Here is a 22,387-nt window from a genome sequence, read left to right as displayed (position 1 = left end):
TCTATTTTGCAGATTCTATTAATTCTACAAAGAAAATGGCTTGCAATATTTGAACCACAATTGTCTGCAGTCTGTAAACATAAGGAATCTTAAATCAAAGGACTTGATCAATTCAGTACATTTCCATTCCTTTTTCAAGATGGAAACTCAATATCCCACTGCTACAATTATTTGACTGCAGTCTTGACATATAGGCTGCAATCTTTTAAAAGGCAATGCTAGAATTTCACCTAGTTAACCTCATTTTGAATGTAAGTATTTAAATTTTTTAATTGCTGAATTAATTGTTCATGTTATTAAAAATTGTCATTCGGGTGTGTTGGCTCATGCCTGTAATCCCAGCACTTTGGGAGGCCAAAGCGGGCGGATCACTTGAAGTCAGGAGTTCAAAACCAGCCTGACCAACGTGGTGAAGCTCCGTCTCTACTAAAAATACAAAAATTAGCAGGGTGTGGTGGCAAGCGCCTGTAATCCCAGCCACTCGGGAGGGTGAGGCAGGAAAATCACTTGAACCTGGAAGGCAGGGGTTGCAGTGAGCCGAGATCGCGCCGCTACACTCCAGCCTGGGTGAAAAAGCGAGACTCTTCACACACACATATACAAAATTGTCAAAATATGGAACAAAATTTTAAAAAAAATTTTTTTTAATTTAGAAAAGCGTCGGACATGAGGATCTGAAAAGTGATTTTACTTGCCACCTAAAACATGAATATAACTTGCCTTCTGCACTCTCGCTGGGCTGGACCAGCCCTTCACGGTGACGCGGACCTGGAGCCGGCCTGGGCAGCTGGAAGGTAACCGGGCTTGCCTGTGGGTGGCTCAGAGGCCCTGATCGCGTGCACATGCGCTTGCGGGCTGACTGCTCAGTGGCTTCCGCGGGATATGCAGCTGTGAGCGGGGTTCAGAGGCTTCAAACATCTCAGGCAACAGTGGATGGCTTTCTCGCCACCCCTCTACCCTTAGAGTATGCATTGGAAAGAATTACTGAGCCACTTGGTATCAGGGAGTGGGTGTAGGAAGGAAGACGATATTTCCAAACCGAATGAAAGCATATCTTTCAGTTACCAATGGCGTTGGTCTGGCTTTACCTGGTCACTCGGGCTTCAGTGAGAGCTGCACAAAGATGTTTTTTTCCCTAGTAAAGGGGTTGGGGGCAGGCAAGGGGTGAGAGGTCAGAGGCCTCAAGTCACAGAGGAGGTGCAGGACCAGCGGACTGAGATAACAGCTATTAGGAAGGGCACTGTTTTATGTACACATTCATCTCAATAGTCACAACCACTTTACGAAGTAGTTACTTTTATTACCCCTTTTGCACAGATAAGGAAGTTGAATGTTAGAGAAACTAAGTAATTTGCCTAAGACCACCAGGAAGTCAGTAGCGGAACCTGAACTCAAACTCAAGACCACAAAGCCCTGCATTTAGCCTTTACACTACAGAAATGGACTTGAGCCTGAATGCCTAGGAAAACGTCCCAGAGGGATTAGAACTTAGGATGGGTAGTAAAAGTAGTAAAGATTGGCTAAACACCCAGCAAAGGGGAGAGCTTTCTAGGAAGGGAAGAGCAGAAGCAAAAGGACAAAAGCAGGAATGCTTCTTGGTGGAACAGTAAGAGAACAGACCTGACTGGGTTATTGGATTTATTCTATGATGAGTAACACCACAGAACTTAAAGCCCATTCCTATCCATCTCATGGGTGACCAGAATAATCCTTTTAATAAGAGAAAAGGTATTATAATGCCTATTTGCATATGCAGAAATTAAAGATCTAAGATGATAAGTGATACCTCCATCACATGTCCCTCCCAGAACGAGGCTTTTAGACATTTGCTCCTTCTGCCTTGAAAGCGCTTCCCCTCCTCTTCACCTTATTAACTACTGCCTATCCATCAGCTCTCAATTCAACTTTGACCTGCTAAGAGAGCTTTAGCTGACTTCTCTTCTCTGGGTGAAATCCCTGCCTAGTGTATACACTCATTGAACCATGTACCTCTCCTTTGTAGCATGTATCATGACTGTATTATTCTATTTATTAGTGGGAATAAATCAAGAAGAATAAATAATTGAATAAACAAATTAACAGAACCCAGGTTTGCCTAGGGCTGTTGCTCATGTTTTCCACATGAATATACTATCTTCAAAAGGTACAATTGAAATATCTGAGGCTATATTACCTGGAAAAAGAAAAATTAGGGGAGAGGATATGACAGCTGTCTTTAAATATTTGAAAAACTGTCATGTTGAAGAAGAATTAGACATATTCTGCATAGCTGCAGAGAGCAAAAGACAAATGGGGTGAAAGTCCAGGGAGGCAGATTTCATTGTAGTATAAAGTGAAAAATGTAACAATGAGACCTGTCCAAATATGAAGTGGGCCGTCTGTTAAGGAGGTGAGTAAACAAAAGCTGGAGGAACACCTGTCAGGGGTGTTGTAGAGGAAATTCCTGTTCTGATCAGGAAATTGTTAGCCACGTAGGCCTTTCCAAGCCTAATAGGCTTCTCTAGGTCTGGGAGGGACTTGAAAGCAAAATTTAATTTGATTTGAAGTGACCTCATGGAGAGAGAGCTGCAATGAATAATCGTTCTTATGATGCCCAGCTAACACTGGGCTCTTTAAAAATATGCCTGCGTTTGTGAGTGTCCACTTCTGTGCCTGTTGATGAGGTCTTTGAGAGGCAGCATTCCAATGGAGTTAGGGCTGTGCAGCTGCCACTGTGACTAAACAGCAGAGAACACTCCAACGTACAAGGGAGCAATTTCAGGGTCATTCCCCCTCCTCCAAGCAGACACCCCCCAACCAACCTCCAGTACACATAAACACAAACACATCTGTACACTGGGAGCTGCTGCTGTCTGCTGAGATCTCAGTGTGTGCTGAAAGATCTCCTTCCATACTGCAGTTGAAAGCTGTCCCTTTTCCCAGCTACTGAACGCTGCCCCTGACACGGAGAACAACTTTACAGCAGTATTTCTCTCTCCACATACAAGTCCGATAATCAAAAGGACATTGAAAGAGAAGAAAACTAAAAATCACCTTTTTAATACATTATTTCTATCTTAAACTCACACAAACAAAAGCCTTAAAAATTATGTGGAGGCTGAAAACTAGGAATCCTGATCTGGAAACTAAGGTCTCATGTTGCCAATATTTGGATGGAGGTGAGCTTGCACAAGATCTATAAATTGTTACATTTAGCAGGTGCAGGCCTGAACCAACAACAACAGCTTTTCTGTGGAGAAATATAATCTGATTGTCAAATAACCAGCTTGCATATTTTGGAATACAACCCATCTGTGAACACTCTAATTCGATAAATTGTAATGTTAAAATTACAGGAAAGATTATCACTTATATTTCAAACCAGTGTCCATTTTGCTGTATGATATTTGGTAATCTAATCATTAAATGTTTGTTGAGCATTTACTATGTGTCAAGCACTATGCTAGGCACTAGGTATAGGGAAGTAAACAAAATGGACATGATCTCTAATGTTATAGGATTTATTATCTAATCTAGATAAAATAAGCACCAAAGTAATACATAATTAGAAATTATGACAACTGATAATGAGGGGAAAGGGTCAATAAGAGGGACTCCTAAAATCATAGCAGGCTTTTCTGAGAAGACATTTAGCTGAGAAATTAAGAGTAAGTGAGAATGAACCTCAGGAAGGGTTAGGAAAAAGACGTTCCTGACAAAGGAATGTTTCCCAAAGCCTTGCAGCAGGAAAGCATGTCATTCGTTCAAGAGTCGAAAGAAAGGCTGGGCATGGTGGCTCATGCCTGTAATCCCAGCACTTTAGGAGGCCAAGGCAGGTGGATAACCTGAGGTCGGGAGTTCAAGACCAGCCTGACCAACATGGAGAAACCTTGTATCTACTAAAAATACAAAAATTAGCTGGGCGTGGTAGCGCATGCCTGTAATCCCAGCTAGTCGGGAGGCTGAGGCAGGAGAATCTCTTGAACCCAGGAGGCAGAGGTGCAGTGAGTGGAGATCGCGCCATTGCACTCCAGCCTGGGCAACAAGAGCCAAACTCCATCTCAAAAAAAAAAAAAAAAAAAAGAGTTGAAAGAAAGCCAATCTGAGCAAAGAGGAGAAGCCCAAGATGATGTTGGCGGAAAAGGCAGGGGCAGACTCTACAGAACTTTGGAGAACATGTTAAGGAAACTGCAGGTTCTAATAAATGCAATGGGGAGCCCAAAAAGAGGGAGTGATACCATTTACATTCTTAAAACCATCTTTCAAAAGGCCGGATGTGGAGAATGGATTAAATGGAGGTAAGAGTCATGTCTCTTTCTCTGTAAGCTCCCCATTTCGAAAAATGACAACTTCCAATTTACAGCCATGTTAATGTAGTATACTTAAAGTTATTTCTTTTAAATAATTATAAAAGTTTAACCTCCCACACATTTTTTGCTTACTAGGCAACTCTCTCCCAAGGAAATATACTACCACTAAATGAGTGAAAACTGAAGTATTTTCTATTTGGGCAATATAAATTCTAATATACATTGAGAATGAAGGTAAGTTACCATTCAAGGCAGAGGAAGAGGTAAAAATAAATGCCTTTTATGTGCTATTGCGTTCAGAATATTATCTCTATTTTATTATCAGAGGAAACTCTGCATTTCATTGAAGATGCTGGGACAGAAACAGCCAGAAATAGATATTCTGCATTCTTGACTTTATTCTGTTTTTGTTGCCCAGTACCACTTCCTCCTGTGGAACACATAAGAGCAGCAGCGAGTCCTTTTCATCATTCTCATCAAATTTGAATGTAGGCTCCTGGCAAAAGTGAGTAATGTGTAACTGGGTGATACAATACTTTTTTTTCCCCTTTTTGCGGAGAACAGGGTATTGCTATATTGCCCAGGCAGGTCTTGAAGTCCCGGACTTAAGCTATCCTCCCATTTCTGCCTCCCTAAGAGCTGGAATTACAGGCATGAGCCACCACACCTGGCCTCCAATACTTTGAAAATAATATGGAGTTCTCTTACTGCTCTGAGAACAAGCTCCTCAACATGCTATTTCATGCTATTTTTTTCAGGGGAGAGGGCAGAATAGAAGCATATCTTAAGAAATACAAAGACAAAAGAAATACTCAGCTTCTTGCATTCAAAATAGGATCATGTAACAATCTAAGTTATCTTCCAAATTCCTAATTTCCTCCCCTCTTCCTGACCAAACCCACAAGGCTCATTCTCAGCACCTTTTTGTTTGTTGACTTGTTTTACATGTTGATATGAGGGTTCACGCTTTATGGAAGTAGGATGCTACTTTAGGGGAAGCAAAGGAAAAGTTTGCTCCCCTCGAGTCCCAGGAAATTGTGAAAAGAAGAAAAAGAAGTAGCAAGAGAGCAAAAGAAAAGAAGAGTTAGTCAGACACATATTCTGAGTTCCCCTCTCAGTGAATTGGATTAAATCTGTGGTTGTCAAACTTCAATGGGCCTCAAATCACCAAGAGTGCTTTTTAAAACACAGTTGTCTGAACCCCCTCCAGAATTATTGATTCATTAAATCTGAAGTAGGACTTGCATTTGTCACAAGTTCCCAGATATTGCTAATGCTGCTGACCCACGGACTATGCTTTGAGAACCACTGTGTTGAAGAAATCCAAATAATGCCAAGGTTAAAGGAGTCTCTTGTCCTTGATTTTTTTTATTTTTTCCCCCCCTTGATTTTCATGTAATGCTCAGGAAAGAGATCATCTCTACAACTGACCCATGCTCAAACCTGCTGAGCAGCCAAATCTCCCCAACTCATCCCACATCAGTGGGGACATAAACCACAACCCTCTTCCCTTTACACCAGGGCATCTTCTTAAGGACAGAAACAGGATGGGTGAGGGCATCTCAGAGATTGACCATTTTTTTCCTAGAAAGACACAGCATTCCCTAGGAGACTGTTTCAGTCCCAAAATCTAACAACTCTTAAAACATTGGACAGCGGCCGGGCGCGGTGGCTCAAGCCTGTAATCCCAGCACTTTGGGAGGCCGAGATGGGCGGATCACGAGGTCAGGAGATCGAGACCATCCTGGCTAACACGGTGAAACCCCGTCTCTACTAAGAAATACAAAAAATAGCCGGGCGAGGTGGCGGGCGCCTGTAGTCCCAGCTACTCGGGAGGCTGAGGCCGGAGAATGGCGTGAACCCGGGAGGCGGAGCTTGCAGTGAGCTGAGATCCGGCCACTGCACTCCAGCCTGGGCTACAGAGCGAGACTCCGTCTTAAAAAAAAAAAAAACAAAAAAAAAACAACATTGGACAGCTGGTCAAGTTTCTTTCTCCTTCATTCCCTGTGTCAGGTTTCATAAGGCCTCCTGATTCCCTCTTCCCTTTCTCACAGACTGCAATGTGAACCTGTTACAGGAAAGGGGTTCGAATCCAGACCCCAAGAGAGGGTTCTTGGATCTTGCGCAAAAAGTAATTCAGGGCAAGTCCATAGAGTAAAGTGAAGACAAGTTTATTAAGAAAATAAAGGAATAAAAGAATGGGTATTCCAAGACAGAGCAGCCCTCAGGGCTGCTGGTTGTCCATTTTTATGGTTATTTCTTGATTATATGCTAAACAAGGGGTGGATTGTTTATGCCTCCCCTTTTTAGACCATATAGGGTAACTTCCTGACGTTGCCATGGCATTTGTGAACTGTCATGGTGCTGGTGGGAGTGTAGCAGTGAGGATGACCAGAGGTCCCTCTCGTCACCATCTTGGTTTTGGTGGGTTTTGGCCTGCTCCTTTACTGCAACCTGTTTTATCAGGAAGGTCTTTATGACCTGTATCTTGTGCTGACCTCCTATTTCATCCTATGACTTAGAATGCCTGACCGTCTGGAAATGCAGCCCAGTAGGTTTCAGCCTCATTTTACACAGTTCCTACTCAAGATGGAGTTGCTCCAGTTCAAATGCCTCCAACAAACCCAGTTGACATGGTAGTGAGCCATCTTCAGCAGTGTGGATGATGAAGACAACACCTTCCAAATGGTAACACCACAAGTTAGATGTGGAACAAGCCTTGGGTCTAGACACTGCCAAGCCACCTTACAGACCTTGGACTTTTACTTGTTTGTCATTGTATGTTGGGCCCATTTGATACAGCAGTCTAATCTGTATGTCAGTCAGGTCAAATGGAATGAGAGGCATAAGTGATGTGAGACTAATACATGAAGTCATTGCAGTGCTTACAATTATAACATCCTTTCCCTATGTTATACTCTTTTTTTTTTTTTTGAGACGGACTCTCACTCTGTCACCCAGGCTGGAGTGCAGTGGCACAAGCTCAGCCCACTGCAGCCTCCGCCTCCCGGGTTGAAGCGATATTCCTGCCTCATCCTCCTGAGTAGCTGGGATTACAGGCATGCACCACCACACCCGGCTAATTTTTGTATTTTTGGTGGAGACAGGGTTTTACCATGTCAGCCAGGTTGGTCTCAAACTCCTGACCTCAGGTGATCTGCCCGCCTTGACCTCCCAAGGTACTGGGATTACAGGTGTGACTGCCGCACCTGACCTTCCTAAATCATACTCTTATTCACTGATGGTCAGTGATCTCTCCAGGGCTTCAGCTAGATTAGTCCTTTGATGTTTCACTTTTCTTCTCATTTCCAATTATTCTTCCTTTTCTTTCTTGACTATTGTTTATCATCATTGCATTTTCTTGAGTCTAGTGATCTGTGGAATTTTACCTCATGTTTTAGTAGCATTTCTTCTACAACTGCCTTAAGAGTCGTTACAAATAACTTACGCATTTTTTTACAGCTCTTAATACTTTGAAATATCAGAATAAGTCAATAAATAATCAAAATAGTACCTTTTTTTTTTTTTTTTTTGAGATGGAGTCTCGCTCTGTTGCCCAAGCTGGAGTGCAGTGGTGCAATCTCGGCTCACTACAAGCTCCGCCTCCCAGGTTCACGCCATTCTCGTGCCTCAGCCTCCCAAGTAGCTGGGACTACAGGTGCCCGCTGCCACGCCTGGCTAATTTTTTGTATTTTTAGTAGAGACGGGGTTTCACCGTGTTAGCCAGGATGGTCTCGATTTCCTGACCTCGTGGTCTGTCCACCTCGGCCTCCCAAAGTGCTGGAATTACAGGCATGAGTCAGCATGCCCAGCCAAAATAGTACACTTTTAAAAGATTTTCATTATCAACCTTTCACTTCTAAGGTTAACATTTGTGAATTAACAGGTATGGATTTGATTAAGGTAATAATGCAAAAATTATATCCAGTAGAATCTTGGACCAACATACCTAAGAATAAATAAATAAATACATTTGTGTATGTGTGTGTGTGTATCCCTGAAATTTTATATTTGTATACATATGTATATAATAGACACAGATGATTTTTATTGAATAAAAAATCTTACATAATAGATACAGGCTCGCATTCTTACGCATTTAATAGTCAAATATGTTTTAATCAAGTTGGTTCCTTTGTAAACTCAATATGCATTCAGATTATGTTAAATATTCTTGACATTTCTATTTTTTCCAAAATAAAGTATTCTTTGTAATAAAAATTAACTCCTAGACATTGGGACTATATCAGACACTATATGAATGCTAAGATTCATTCCTGAATGAATGCCAATGTTGAAATATTTTTCACTGTAGAAGTCACAGTCCTTCAGAATATAAGTCACCAGTAAGTGCTCTGAATTCCTTTCTGAACTGTCACATCACTGATTTAGTTAGACCAAGAATAAAACAATTGGAGGAACAAATACATGTCTCAATTTATCTCATCCTTCAGCCAACAATGTAATATGATTTTGTAACTCCCTCCATTCAAAGCACCAATAGCCAGAGAGTGCTCTTTCCAAAAGAACAAATGTACGAACAAATGCAGCTTAAAAAGTAAAACAAGTACTCATAGCATCATCAATACAAAATTATAAAAACAAGGCAAATTTTATTTCAAACATTTTAGAGTGCTTTTAAATATTGTTTCAGAAGAAGGAAATAAGCGTATGTATTCTGCTAAGCTCTAATGCTTCAGGAACCCACAAAACAATTATTTTATCACCCTAGCCAGCTACTAATCATAGAGATGGGATCAGATGCCATGATAGAGACCAAAACAATGAACCTTTGTGACCAGTTACAGGAATACAACAAACCCAGAGACATTGACATTGCCGGGAAACCAGTGCTCAAGACAGAGCCAGTAGTTAGAAATCAAAAGAGCCTTCATGAGTTATGGAGCACACATATCCAGGAGTTCAAAGCGAGTCTTGAATCACATGGATAACGAAGGCCAAAACAAAGCATAGAATCAAGACAAGAAGGGACAGGCGCAGTGGCTCACGCCTGTAATCCCAGCACTTTGGGAGGCCGAGACGGGTGAATCACAAGGTCAGGAGTTCGAGGCCAGCCTGGCCAACGTGGTGAAACCCTGTCCCTACTAAAAATACAAAAAAATTAGCTGGATGTGGTGGCAGGTGCCTGTAATCCCAGCTCTTCAGGATGCTGAGGCAGAAGAATTGCTTGAACAGCTGGAGGTTGCAGTGAGCCGAGATCGCGCCACTGCATTCCAGCCCAGGTGACAGTGGGAGACTCCATCTCAAAAAAAAAAAAAAAAGACAAGAATTCAGAACTATACATATGAAGCCCCACACTGACTGTCCTGTCCATTAGTCATTTGAGTGAATATAGCTGCAGCAAGAATAGTGTGTGTTAGCTGCAGATAAATTAGTCCCAGCCATTCCTTCCATCATAGTGGTCTTCCCAGACATTGGGAACAACATATGCCATTTATTTTTCCCACTATCCACAGTTAAGGACGCAGGAGGAAAGCCAGATTGGTTATAAACTAAATAAAGAACTTATATTTTATCTTCATGTCTAAGTTGCATTATGAGTCAAATTCCCACCCTACTAATAGCTAATGAGTTATTGGCTGGACTTCAAGTAGAATCAAAGAACAAAGTAAGTCTGAAATTTGGCATGGGAATCTCCAGCTAGCCAGAAAAGTACCAGGAGACAAAATTACATATAAAAAAAAATCCATCCTTTTATTTTTTATAGCTTTATTGCGATATAATTCACAGACTGTACGATTCACCCACTTAAAGTGTCAAATCTGATGGTTTTTAGTATATTCACAGATTTATACATCTATCACCACAATCAATTTTAGAACATTTCCATTACCCCAAAAAGAAGCTCCGCTCCCCCCACCATCATTGCAGGCAACTGCTAATCTGTTTTCTGTCTGTATAGAGTTACCTATCTGGGCATTTCATATAAACAGAATCACACCACATATGGTCCTTTGTGACTAGTTTCTTTTACTTAGCTTGTTTTCAAGGTTCATCCATATTGTAGCATGTATCAGTATTTCATTTCTTTTAATTCGTGAATAGTATTCTATTTTATGGACATACAACATCCATCCATCAGTTGATGGAAATTTATGTCACTTCTACTCTTTGACTATTACGAATATCACTACTGTGGGCATTCATGTACAAACTCTTATATGGACATATGATTATTGTTGTTGTTGTTGTTGCTGTTGTTGTTGTTTTTGTTTTGAGACAGAGTCTCACTCTGTCGCCAGGCTGGAGTGCAATGGCGCGATCTTGGCTCACTGCAACCTCTGCCTCCCGGGTTCAAGCGATTCTCCTGCCTCAGCTTCCTGAATAGCTGGGACTACAGGCATATGCCACCATGCCTAGCTAATTTTTTCTGTATTTTTAGTAGAGACGGGGTTTCACCATGTTAGCCAGGATGGTCTCGCTCTCTTGACCTCGTGATCTGCCCGCCTCAGCCTCCCAAAGTGCTGGGATTACAGGAATAAGCCACCATGCCTGACCTGGACATATGTTTTAATTTCTCGTGAGTATATCTAAGAGGAGAATTGCTTGATCATACGGCAACTCTATGCTTAACTATTTGAAGAACTGCCAGACTGTTTCCCAAAGTGGCTGCACCATTTTTCACCCCACCAGCAGTGTATGAGGGTTCCAGTTTCTCCATATTCTCATCAACACTTGTTATAATCTGTCTTTTAAATTATAATACCCCATCCACCTTTTACAAAATCTTATGCAGTTCTTCTGGCTCTTTGGACCTGTTCATTGAACTAATTTCCTGGTTAGAGAAACCCACTTAAATAAGGCAAAATACTGAGCACATTCTTGCCTAATGGTCAAGCAGGAAAGAAAAGACCAGAGCTGGCAAAATGTCTAGGGGAAAAGGGGGGATGAAGAATACATAAAGCAATGCCCAGTCTCCTCTGAATATAAACACAAAAGAGGCCTGGCATTGCAGCTGCTTCTACCTGAACTCATTCCAGGAATGGCTAGGGCAGGATATGTAGGTAAGAAAAGATGAGCAAGAGTTGGAACATCACTCAAATTAACTGGAGAGGAAATATGGAGCCAAAGTTGGGCTCAAACTATTCTCTCCCCAACTCCTATTTGATATTTTTTCACCAAAGAGCACATACTGGAACCCTTTGGGGGTCTCTTCTACCTTTAAAGTTCTATAATTTCATCATTTTCTTCCAGTAAGTATACCTTAAGTTAATTGTGCAGTGTATCCCTTATATGAACAGAAGACTGTCTCAATAAGATTCCTTTTAAATGTTTTTAATGCATTTTTAAAAATATTTTTACTTTTAATGTTTCCTGAAGCTACACTGTCTATAGCACTGGTATTTCCCAAAAGTCACTAAAAGCTCCTGAAAGTCCAACTGACAGAAAAGATGGATTTGATTAAAAGGAAAAAAATACAGAATATAGTCCTTGGAAAGTATGCTGATTTGTTATTTAGCCAGCTAGAGAATTGTGCTGTTTTGCTCTTGGGAATTGTACCATGGAATAAAATAATTTTGTTGAACTGCAATATAATTAAAACATCTGAAAATATAGGAAAAGATGAATTAGAAAGATGGAGGATTCAAAATAAGGAGGACCAATTCCAAACAAAATACCAAGCAACCAAATCAGAAGATACTAGAAGGTGTTACACATGCTCTTCCTTATTTAACATGGAAGGAAACTGCAAGTAGTTTTGCACTAATAAGGCACTTCCTGGGGCCTAAAGTTACCAGTTTTTCAATTCAACAGACATTTTTTGTGCACCCACTATAAGCTGGGAACTTTGCTTGTCTCTAAGGCTGCCAAAATAAATAAGACAGCCTCTGCCAGAGAAGAGCAACAGAGGGCTCACCCTCTGCCAGGCAAATGAAAACTTGTTATTCAGCTGCAATTCCCTGAGATCATTCTACAGCTATGATAGGAAAGAATGAGAGTTGAAATTGTGAAAAGAAACGATCTACAGTTACCTAAGCTGGGGGTGAGAGGAGAACCTGGAGAGGGGTGGCAAGGGAATTGGAGGGAGAGGACCTGATTCATGAACTCCATCTTGTAAAGAACTAGCAGGATTTCACCAAGCAGAGATGGGCAACAGGCATTTGTGTAACATATTGTAGTGTCACAGCAAAGGTTTTGGAGATTTATAAGTTTTCACCATATGAAACTATCAATAGTCAACAATTTTTTGGCCTACAAAAATACATATTCATATGGTTCAATCTAAAACAAAATAATCCCCTTGAGTATGCCAAGTGAATGTTAAAACCTGTAGGAGAATTAGTTAGAAAAGTAGTTTGAGTCAGAGTTGGAAGAGCTTTGAACTGAAGTAGTTTCACCTTTATTCTATAGGTGATGGAGAAGGCAATTCACAAAATAACTTTGAACAAATAGCCAATAAATGTATGTTTAAATGTTTAAATAATTTCAAGTTTAAAGAAAACTATGTATGATTTTCAGTGCCACGAAGGAAAACAATTTAATGTTAACATTCAATGTCAATAAGGACTCAAGAAAACAGGATGTCTCCTTCCATGGCTGGGTGTGTAAATTAGAATAAACTTTCAGGAAGGCGATTTGAATACACCGTGACCTAGCATTCCACTTTGAAGACTTTATCCCAAAGAAAAAGTCATGGATATTAAAAACTAACAAACAAAACAACTTGGAGGCCAAGGTGGGTGGATCGTTTGAGGCCAGGAGTTCAAGACCAGCCTGCCCCAAATGGCAAAACCCTATCGCTACTAAAAATACAAAAGTTAGCCGGGTGTGGTGGCGTGTACCTGTAGTCTCAGCTACTTGGGAGGCTGTGGCAGAAGACTTGCTTGAATCTGGGAGGCAGAGGTTGCAGTGAGCTGAAATCACACCATTGCACTCCAGCCTGAGCGACAGAGCAAGACTCCGTCTCAAAAAAAAAAAAAGGAAGTTCAGCCACCAGGATTTCCTTGATGTTCTAAAGAGTTGTGTAAATAAAACATGAATCATCCTTATAATTGAACATTATACAGCTACTTTAAATGCTTAAATAAATATTTAATGACATGAAATTTTGTTACATGAAAAAATTAGGTTATGAAACAGTATGTGTATCAGTCAAGGCTCTTAAGAAATAGATCAGACTGACTAGGTTTGAGTTTCAGAGCTACCATTTATAGTCACAGGACCTTGGACAAGTAACCTAATCTCCCTGTAACTCAGTTTTATCTCTAAAATGGGGATAACATCAGTCCATAACTCATTGGAGTTTTGTAAACGATTAAATGAGTTAATACACATAAAGTCCTTAGAAATTTGCCTGGCACATATCAAGCACTACCTAAGAGTCAGTTATTATTAATATCATTAATATTTGTTACCAGTATATTAAGTCAACTTTGAAGCTAATTTAAGAAGCAAAGGTGGGAACAGAACCATCAAGGCAAGAACCATACCCAAAGCATTCTGCAGAGCTGGTCCATGAAGTCACCACTCCAGCTGCCAAGCACTGACCCCATAGCTTGCACTGCCAAGTCTTTGGGAGCTAGACACTGCATATTGCCTCAGAACAGCTGTGTCTGCTGCCACTAGAAACCGGATGCAGCTGCTATTGCTGCTGTGGCCCTGGCCAGAGCGGATTCTGCATCATCCCTGCTGCTTTGAGTCACCAGCCCCTGAACCAAAGTCAACAGAGGATTCATCTGCTTGACTGCACCAAGTCCCCAAAAGCAGCCAAAGAAGTTGAGAAAAAACAGAATTGGGCATTTTTATTCTATAGAAAAGGCAACTTCTGGCTGGGCATACAGGTTCATGCCTGAAATCCTAGCACACTGGGAAGCTGAGGCAGGTTTGAGCTGAGGAATTCAAGACAGCCTAGGAAACATGGTGCAACTCCATCTCTAAAAAATACAAAAATTGGCTGGACGCAGTGGCTCATGCATGTAATCCCAGCACTTTGGGAGGCCAAGGCAGGCGGATCACGAGGTCAAGAGATTGAGACCATCCTGGCCAACATGGTGAAACCCCGTCTCTACTAAAAATACAAAAATTAGCTGGGCATGGTGGTGTGTGCCTGTAATCCCAGCTACTCGGGAGGCTGAGGCAAGAGAATCGCTTGAATCCAGGAGGTGGAGGTTGCAGTGAGCCAAGATCACACCACTGCACTCCAGCACGGGCGACAGTACAAGAGTTGGTCTCAAAAAAAAATTTAAAAATAAATAAATAAATAAAAAATCAGCCGGGTGTGGTGGTACACACATGTAGTCCCAGCTACTCAGGGGGCTGAAGTCGGGGGATTGCTTGAGCCTGGGAGATTGAGACTGCAATGACCCATGATTGCAGCATTGTACACCAGGCTGGGAATCAAAGCGAGATAAAATAAAAAAAGAGAAAGAAAAAGAAAGAGAGAAAAGAGAGAGAGAGAGAGAGAGAGAGATAGAAAGAAAAAGAAAGAAAGAAAGAAAGAAAGGAAAGAAAGAAAGAAAGAAAGAAAGAAAGAAAGAAAGAAAGAAAGAAAGAAAGAAAGAAAGAAAGAAAGAAAGAAAGAAAGAAAGAGAGAGAAAGAAAGAAAGAGGATTTTTCTTTATAACATGGGGGAGTCAACAAACTTAGAAAGCAAATTTATACATTAGGTAATTAAAAAAAGATAAATGATCCTTTTTGGTTTTAAAAATACAGATATAACTGGAATGTGTATTTTCATGCAAATAAAGAAAGGAGTAAAAGGATACACATCAAACTGTTCATGATTAATTCTGAATTGACCATTATGGCTGATTTGAATGTTTCATCTTCTGTCTGTAACTTTCCAAATCTTTTGTGACATAGAAAAAAAACAAGACTGAGCAATATCAGATCTCTATTTTTGAAAGAGAATTGAGTCTTTCTTAGATAGAGCTACGGACTAGAAAGTGGAAGACTAGATTCAGATGGACATTGTTATCTCAGAGCAGGACCTTGCTACTCCAAGTATAGTCGATGGACCAGAAACATTAGCTTGACACAGAAACATATTAGAAATGCAGAATCTCAGGCCCCATCCCAAATCTAATGAAAGCAAAGACGGAAATGAATCAGCAGATATTTGAGAAGTATAAGCAACAAGACTTGACAATGTGAAGAAACTCATAAAAGATTACAAGCCTTAAAAACATTTCCGGCCGGGCGCGGTGGCTCAAGCCTGTAATCCCAGCACTTTGGGAGGCCGAGATGGGCGGATCACGAGGTCAGGAGATCGAGACCATCCTGGCTAACACGGTGAAACCCCGTCTCTACTAAAAATACAAAAAACTAGCCGGGCGAGGTGGCAGGCGCCTGTAGTCCCAGCTACTCGGGAGGCTGAGGCAGGAGAATGGCGTGAACCCGGGAGGCGGAGCTTGCAGTGAGCTGAGATCTGGCCACTGTACTCCAGCCTGGGCGGCAGAGCAAGACTCCGTCTCAAAAAAAAAAAAAAAAACATTTCCAAATTTAGAAGTAGGCAGGGTTATTAACAGAGACGAATTATTGGAACAGGAGCCAATTTTTTGTTGTGTTTTTATGACAAGGTCTCAGTCTGTCTCCCACTCTGGAGTGTCATGACACGATCACAGCTCACTGCAGCCTCGACCTCCTGGGCTCAAGTGACCCTCCCACCTCAGCCTCCCAAGTAGCTGAGAACACAGGCACGCACCACAATGCCCAGCTAATTTTTCAATTTTTTGTAAAGACCGGGTCTCCCTATATTGCCCAGGCTGGTCTCAAACTCCTGAGCTCAAATGATACTTCCAAAGCCCTGGGATTACAGGCGTGAACCACTGTGCCCAGTTGGTTTAGACATTGAGAACTCAAAAGATGGCCCAGTGAGGTAAACATAAAATTAGGGCCAAAAAGAAATGTCAAAATTAGGCTTATAAAAATGAGCGTAATCTAAGACAAGGAGGTAACAGAAGCCGTAACAGTGGATATAACTTCTAACGGAGAACATGCAAAGCAAGATAAGAAATCCAAGCAAGATCCTTTGGTAATATGCAAATTTTGGAGATGGGGAGAAAGAGAAGTCAGAAAATGAATGGCCAAAACTAACATCATCAAGAGATTAAACTATCAAAGAAAACAAAGGACAAGTATTTCATTATTATTCAATTCTTTCCTCCCTTCATGACAAATTATGAGTGGTTTACACAATTATACTTACACTTAAAAGAACAGTAATGGATTAAAAGAGATCTCAATTCTAGAAACACAGAATGGCCAAAATACTTGGGAGGGGGAGGATATGGAAGAGAAGGACACTAATGCCTTGGATGTTATAATAGTTCTCGTCATTGGAAGATATCAAAAATTTCATAGCTTTTATTTTGTTTTGATGAAAATTTCACAGTTTTTATAGTGTTGCAAATCAAATAAGACCATGACTTATCTTTGTTTCATTCATTCATTCAGCTGACATTTATCGCGTACTTGCTATGAACCAGGCAGTCTTTGGGGTGTTGAGGATACAGCAGTTAACAAAACAGACAAGTCCCCTTGCCATCATGGGCTTACATTCTAGAGGGGCAGACAGGCAATAAACAAAAGAAATAAGTAAACATATTGTGTGTCAGATGGTGATAAGCACTATAGAGAAAGGGATAAAAGGTGGGATAAGAGCTGCCATTTTAAAAGATGGGACAGAGAAGACCACTGGGGAGATGAATAGACCTGAAGGAGGTGAAGAAGCCACTTATTCAAGTGTCTGAGGAAAGAGCATTGCACAGCAAGGCTCTGAGGCTGATGTGGCCCTGGTGTGGTCAAGGAGGCCAATGTGGCTGGACTGAGGGAGCGAGGAGTGGGCAGGAAAAGAGGACAGAGGAGTAAAGGCCTTCAGAGGTTTTTGAGCAGGTAAATGACATTATCTGACATGGATTTTATCATTCTGGCTGAATCTATTCATCTATCTATCTATGAATGATATATCTATACCTGTATTTATATAGATATAGATGCATTTTTTTTGAGACAGGGTCTTACTCTTTTGCCCAGGCTGAGTGCAGTGGGGTAATCTTGGCTCACTGCAGCCTCAACGTCCCAGGCTCAAGCAATCCTCCCACCTCAGCCTCCCAAAGTGCTGGGATTTCAGGTGTGAGCCACTGTGCCCACTGGTTGCTATTTTAAGAACAGATTGAAGTAGGAAAACCAGATAGGAGGCTATTGTAAATACCTAGCCAAGAATAATGGTGACTTGGACCAGGTACCTTTGACAGTTTTGTGTTTTTCAGATAGGTACCATTTTTGTTTTTCTTCTAGTATATCCTAAGAAAGTGGGATGGGAAGAGGGATGAGAGACTGTGTGTGTAGCAGAGAAAGAAGTGCAGAACTCTCAACTCTTCTAGTTACATAATTTCTATGTATTTCACAATCATCCTCAGCCACACAGAATAAAATGTGTAAGCAACTTAAACATTTAATATGTCTAAATATTTAAATCTTCTAAATTATCACAGCTTCAAGGAAATGTTAAAAACAAAAACTAAAAACCATTATTATCACTATGTCAATAAATGTATAGTTAGGCCAAGGTAACAATAAAAGAACCTGATCATTTATTTTAAAGACATGAGCAATATATTTGAAATGTAGAGTCACTAAATAATGAGTAGTTCTGAAAGGTATAATTTTAAACCTTCCACTCTTTCAATGCTATAATTAAAACAAAAATGAAGCAGAATCTAGAGAGTCCACACACAGACTTGGATTACATCAGGACACAGAATTTGCTTCTTCTATGGATCCAAGACCAAAGGCTTCATTTATTTGCTAAAGATTAAAAGGATAAACCATTATTTATCATTTTAAAGTACACAGACAACCAAGTCAAGTTAAATGTTGATTCAGAGAAGAGTTGTCAACACTACATTAATATTACCCTAGTTCTGTAGGGTGCTTTATTGTTTACAAAGCACTTTAACTACCATTATTTCATTTGAACCTCACAATAGACCCATTAATATCATAATTCTTAACTTACAGATTAAGAAAACTAGTCTCAGGGAGGTTAAGAGACTTACCCAAGGGCATCCAAGTCACTAGCAAGGGCCAGAGCTGGAAACAGAACCCTCACTTCCTAGTCCACTGTTTTTTCTTTTTTCTTCAGTAAGTGTGTTTTAATGCTATAGCAACGGTCTTTCAGGATCAAGATAAAAGGCATTTCAGAAGTATTTAAGATTGCTATTATTTAGCAATTAACAACATAAATAAAACAAATGTCATGAATGCATTAAATCATATACAAACCCAGTAAAATTATAGTATTCTTTCAAAGTCATTATCTCCTTCAAATGAAACAAAGCTTCCTATGCCAAGTTCCAGCTTAGGAAGGATTTGTCGCAAAATAAAAGTACATTGTCAATCTAAGGAATAGGATCGAAAGGACTCTGAAGAGTAAAGTGATGGAATGGTGACCCAAACACCCAACACGCTGGAGTCCACTGCTTTTTATACTGTACCAACCTGCATTCTTTTCCAGGTACAGAAGAGGCCACAGTAGGAGAATGGTTTTCTTTGTGTGGGAATTAGCCAGATCTGCAAGACTAAAGGTAGAAATCAGTACCTATGGAAAGGTACCAGCTTGGGAATAATAGTCTTATGGTAAATACTGTTGTCCCCATTTAATGTTGGAAAAAAAACAAGGAGCAGAGGTTTGTTCTAGGTGAACAGTGGCTCTTCAATTATTCAGAAGTGGTTTGCCATTTAGGCTTACCTTGATCTTTTTCACTATTCTCCTTTATGGTTCTTGCTTATCTCCTGGCCTGCTCGTTAGCACCTCCACCAGAGGGCAGGAAGAACAGGAAGAGAAGCATGTGTAACCGGTTTGATCAAAAAGTTGCAATAAGAAAACTTATGTCATTATCTTAATTTAGGCTTTGGAGTCTTTCTGGATTTCAGTTACTAATGTGACCTTTGCCAACATTCTTCTAGATAAACCTAGAATAATCAATGCAGTAAAATGATTTCCTATAAATAAAAATCATCTACTTCTAATTGTATTGTTCAATACAATATTACATATATTGAACCTTATATAACACTTAAATTTATTTAGAACTCATTACATGCACTAACTTTGCATAACATTTTTAACTTGTTTGGAATTGGTGTGAACTTCTCTAAAGGCATATCAAATGCTCCAGAGCTTAGAAAATAGAATCGATCCTGGCCGGGCGTGGTGACTCACACCTGTAATCCCAACATTTGGGGAGGTTGAGGCAAATAGATCACCTGAGGTCAGGAGTTCGAGAACAGCCTGGCCAACATGGTGAAACACCGTCTCTACGAAAAACACAAAAATTAGCCAAGCATGGTGCTTGAACCTGAGAGGCAGAGGTTGCAGTGAGCCAAGATCACACCACTGCACTCCAACCTGGGCGACAGAGTGAGACTTCTTCTCGAAAAAAAAAAGGAAAAAAAGAAAAAAGAAACAAAGTCTCCTTCACAGCAACTTCCTCAGCATTTCAAACAACGATCAGGGACTTTTTTTTGTTAAGGGTGGTCTTCTAGGCTTCAAGCACCAACAGATTTTCCCTCCTTCATGGCCTTGAAGGTTGTCAATTTGCATTTATCGGAAGTGCAAAGATATATTAAAATAAAGAGCAGCACATTTAGAATTAAGGAAAGTCTGGATCATTTAGTGCTCTGATTCCAGGCGACATCCGGCACCCATTGTGGTACCTGTGCTTTACTCTGCATGGAGAGAAAGTGCTGGAGTGAAAGTCTGGCCCTGGAGGTGCAAGAAGGTGCCCTACTCTGCTACTTCTGCCAGACAGAGCCTTGAGGGGCGGAGGGTGAGGTTTTTGCATCTCTGTGGAGTGGTTCAGGCTGATTGCAACTGCCTGAAGGACCTCTACACAATGAGTACAGACTAGGGTACTTGACAAATCTTTGTGGTATGGATTTTGCTATTCAAACCAACCTGGAAATTTGCAGGAAGCTCAAGTCATTAATGGGTAGAAACAACCTGGGAACTGAGAGGATGCTAGTCAGTAAGGAAGAAAGGTGGAAAAGGGGGTATGCAGTTATTAATGGAAAGCTGACAAACATGGGGACTGTCAAAATGTGTCCTCCACTCGAAACATCTCTTTTTTCAGGCAGTGCCTATTTTGTGGTCAGTAGGGAGGATGTGGGGTATATGCTAGAGAATGAAAAAAATTTTAAAGTTTATGGAGTAGGCCCAAGACACATACAGCAAGTATCTCTAGGCCACTGTCCAAAGGATTCCTGAAGTCCCCAGCTCACTCTCCTTAAGCTATAATTATGACTTGTCTGATATGCACGCAGCTTGTAGGTTTGCCAAGTGGCGGCACTTTGAGGCCCTCCTCACCCACCTGCAGTAGGGTCCATGTGCACTCAGTGTGATTTTCAGAGCTGGCACCTTGAACTGGATGCTACGCAAGCACCATTAGTTTGCCAATAAGCTTGACACGGACGGTGACCTCTTTGCCATCCAGTGTTTAGATGAGCATCTGAGATATAAAGCTTTGAAGACTTTAAAACACTGGCCACTATAGGCAATTTTAGGAATAAGAAGAAGAATGCACAAAATTGACACTATCTGTTTCCTCTTCTTTGTCAATAAGCACCAGGAAAATTGTATAGGGCCCTCTTTGGAGCAAGGACTCTAAGTCATCGTGTCAGAGAAGCTGCCTAGTTTTTGCAGAGCACAATTGGCTAGAAAGGTTGGAGCATTAAGTGTTCATCTGGAGTTAACGTGAGGGGGAAGTATCATAAAAGTAGCTGTGAAGCCAGGGCTTCACAGGTCTTCACATTCTCTTCTGAAGAGAATGGGCTGAGGCGGCTGGAGAAGAGGCTGACACAAAACAATCAGCCTGTTGAAAGAGCTCAGGGGCTGGATGCAGTGGCTCACCCTTGTAATCCCAGAATTTTGGGAGGCTGAGGCAGGAAGATTGCTTGAGCCCAGTGTTTTAATTTAATTTAATGTAACTTAATTTAGGAGAGCTAAGTAATTAAACATGAGGCCAAAGTACATAAGAAAGTGGCAGTCTTTTATTGCAAATATGCACACACTCTCCGGCGAAGTTCTCTGGTCCTCAGGTGGGGGGGGGGGGCCAGGGAAGTCGCGCCGGCGCTCTCGGGTGATGTTCTCCGGTCCACGAATGTGGGGGGCCGAAGAAGTCAGGCTGGCTCCTGCCGGCAGCGGACTTTTATGCCTGGGAGCTGGAAGGGGAGGAGTTTGGGGCGTTTGTGTAGTAGTGGCTTCTTGAATTTCGGTGTCCTCGGCTTGACGTCATTCTGCGCATGCTCAGTTTATTTGGTTCTTTTCCCGGGCGCGGGAATTTTTCCCGGGCACGGGAAAATCTGTGAAGAAGAACCCGGAAACAACAGGGACTGCTCCATCTTGTTCACCTTCCTCCATCTTGTCCCTTTTCCTTCACCCAAACACCCAGGAGTTCTAGTTGCTGTGCCTGTAGTCCCAGCTACTCAGGAGGCTGAGAGGGGAGAATTGCTTGAGCCCAGCAGGTTGAGCCCCCAGTGAGCAGTGATCATGCCATGGCACTCCAGCCTGGGTGACAGAAACCCTGTCTAATAAAAAGAAAAGGCCAGGCGTGGTGGCTCACACTTGTAATCCTAGCACTTTGGGAGGCTGAGGCGGGCAGATCACCTGAGCTCGGGAGTTCGAAACCAGCCTGACCAACATGGAGAAACCCCATCTCTACTAAAAATACAAAATTAGCTGGGCGTGGAGGCGCATGTCTGTAATTCCAGCTACTCAGGAGGCTGAGACAAGAGAATCGCTTGAACCCAGGAGGCAGAGGTTGCGGTGAGCTGAAATTGCGCCATTGCACTCCAGCCTGGGCAACAAGAGCAAAGACTCTGTCTCAAAAAAAAAAAAGAAAGAAAGAAAAAGAGCTTAGGGACTTAACAAAGTTAGAAGATTTCACCTGTGCCAAAATTATTTAGAGAATTTTAAATGTGACAATTGTCCTGGTATGAATACATTTACAGCAACAAATTATCATAAAGATACAATTTATCTCATATATTTATTAAAATATAGACTTGATTTTACTCTAAATGATCCTTGTAAATAATTTCTTTTCTGCTATAACATTGGCTTAAAATTGGCTAGA

General features: G+C 41.2%; 1 pseudogene; it reads left to right on the top strand.

Annotated features, from left to right (window-relative positions):
- Window positions 1–842: 842 nt before the first annotated feature.
- Window positions 843–20,806, top strand: LOC112621665 (annotated as a pseudogene).
- The last annotated feature ends 1,581 nt before the right edge of the window (window positions 20,807–22,387 follow it).

This window comes from Theropithecus gelada, chromosome 3 (assembly GCF_003255815.1).
Source record: "Theropithecus gelada isolate Dixy chromosome 3, Tgel_1.0, whole genome shotgun sequence".
NCBI classification, from domain to species: Eukaryota; Metazoa; Chordata; class Mammalia; order Primates; family Cercopithecidae; genus Theropithecus; species Theropithecus gelada.
The sequence above is the reverse complement of the archived record's forward strand: the minus strand, read 5'-3'. Positions and strand labels throughout refer to the sequence as shown.